At 49.5% G+C, this 2,018-nt stretch overlaps 1 long non-coding RNA gene across 1 annotated transcript; it reads left to right on the forward strand.

Annotated features, from left to right (window-relative positions):
- The first annotated feature begins 471 nt into the window (after positions 1 to 471).
- LOC134205318 (uncharacterized) lies at positions 472 to 1,650 on the forward strand. Its single transcript, XR_009978115.1, has 4 exons — positions 472 to 710; positions 767 to 902; positions 965 to 1,092; positions 1,151 to 1,650. It is a non-coding gene; the product is annotated as an uncharacterized LOC134205318 (long non-coding RNA).
- Positions 1,651 to 2,018: the final 368 nt, after the last annotated feature.

Here is a 2,018-nt window from a genome sequence, read left to right on the forward strand (position 1 = left end):
GTTCACTAATGGTGACAGACGACGGAAGATGATCTGGGATATCACTTTGTAGGCGGCATTAAGGATGGTGATCGCTCGAAAGTTCTCACACTCCAGCTTGTCGCCTTTCTTGTAGATGGGGCATAAAACCCCTTCCTTCCACTCCTCCGGTATCTGTTCAGTTTCCCAGATTCTGACTATCAGTTTGTGCAAGCAAGTTGTTACGTTTGATTTGTTCAATATTGTACGACGCATTATGTCTTTAAAAAATGTTAAATCGCAATTAAGAAAATCATTATACCACTCATCGCCATCAAAATCGCAACCGTTTCTTCACCGTGTATCACCAAAAAATGAACCGCCAATTTGAATGCAGTTTTGCACTGCACACCTCTGCTGACACTGAATAACATCGCAAAGTCGCAAAGCGACGCGGCAAAAATGCAATTTACGAACACACGCACACCACGATGACCAACAGCAGCAAAGAGCCATCGGTTATTCCTGCGCGATTGGTACCGGTAACCGGCTTCATACCGCCATCGCGTCGTCGGAAAAAGTTTTCTGGCAAACGCACGAGGTGCAAAAAGTGCTTTAGCAAGCGAGTGGCGAAAAGTGATTCGGGGGGAGTGCGGCGCAGATCCCGACCGCTAGGAAAAGCACTAGTGCAGATCCAGACCGCCAGAAAAAGCACTCGCGCAAATCCCGACCGCTAGGAAACGCACTCAGAGGTAAGGAACAATCGTCGTGCTAGAGGAATTATGCTAACCTCAATCCCTTGAAACAGATTCGAGCGTTTGCTTCGTAGAAACGTGTGAAAACCACCCCTTCTTCCGTTCGGCAGAAGCAATCTTCCATCCATTCCGGTGGACCAAAGCCGCCAAGAGCATTCGTCGATTTGAACAGGTTTCAGTGGACAGAAGGTAAATAGAACTCTAGTAGATTCTGGGGAATAAGACTCTAATATCAAGCCAATTCGCAATAGAACTCCATTCCGAAGATTGGACGAAGACGGTTCCCGTGACACAGCAAACGACGACGACCTATCGCATTGGAGGCCATCGTTTCAGTCTAAAGGCATCTTGGCAGCGCAAAAATCACCCCACTGATTGGGTAAGTGCCTCTAAAACAATGTGCGAACAGTCGTTTAACGGTGGACATACATCCACAGGGTTTTTATGCCGGATTTTGTTATCGTGCCGGATCGAATTCGTCCGCCGTCGGCGCGCGATCGTTGCTGTTTGGCTGGAGGAAAGGAGCGTGCTAACCTCGGCGAGGGCATCGTAGCTATCGGTGGGGACCGGCTTCGAAACTGTCGAGTGGTGTGCACTGGTGCAAGTTTGGTGACTGGTGTACGGAGACATCGGAGACTGCCTCGGAGGGACCCCATCCAGCAACCCGGTCGTACTGGACGGCCAGAGGGGTCTCCAGCAGAGGAGTATCGTCGGTGCGAACATCGGGAGCGGCATGCAAGATTCGCGGCGGCGAGATGATCGCAGCACAGGCGAAACGTAGGGGGACGCCCCGTTAGGTGGTACCGTGAGTACTGAACAAATGTTAGTTTGTAAGATGGAAGAAGTAGAGAAGAGGAAGTAAGACAAAGAGAGTAGGGATGAGAAGGCAGTGAGAGGAAGATTTGGGCAAATGCCCCAAATATATGTATTGAATTGAGATTTGTGGCTTTATTTGTCTTGTTGGTGCTTTAGCCCTCCAGTTTTGTTTGCTTTGTGTCCGCTTTGGTAGTTCTGCTCTACCCGCAACCGGAAGCTCGCAATAAAGTGGCTAGCTTTTCCGGGCCCATCTTGATGAGCTCAGCTCCAATACCATCCTTACCAGCTGCTTTATTGGTCTTTAGCTGTTGGATGGCATCCTTAGCTTCCCTCAAGGTGGGGGCTGGTTGACTTACATCGTCCGTTGAACTTCCTCCGCAGCCTTGACTTTCACTACCTGTACTCTCAGCGCCATTAAAATGTTAATCGTAGTGCTGCTTCCACCTTTCGATCACCACACGTTCGTCCGTCAAGATACTCCCATCCTTA

This window comes from Armigeres subalbatus, chromosome 1 (genome assembly GCF_024139115.2).
Source record: "Armigeres subalbatus isolate Guangzhou_Male chromosome 1, GZ_Asu_2, whole genome shotgun sequence".
Classification (NCBI taxonomy): Eukaryota; Metazoa; Arthropoda; class Insecta; order Diptera; family Culicidae; genus Armigeres; species Armigeres subalbatus.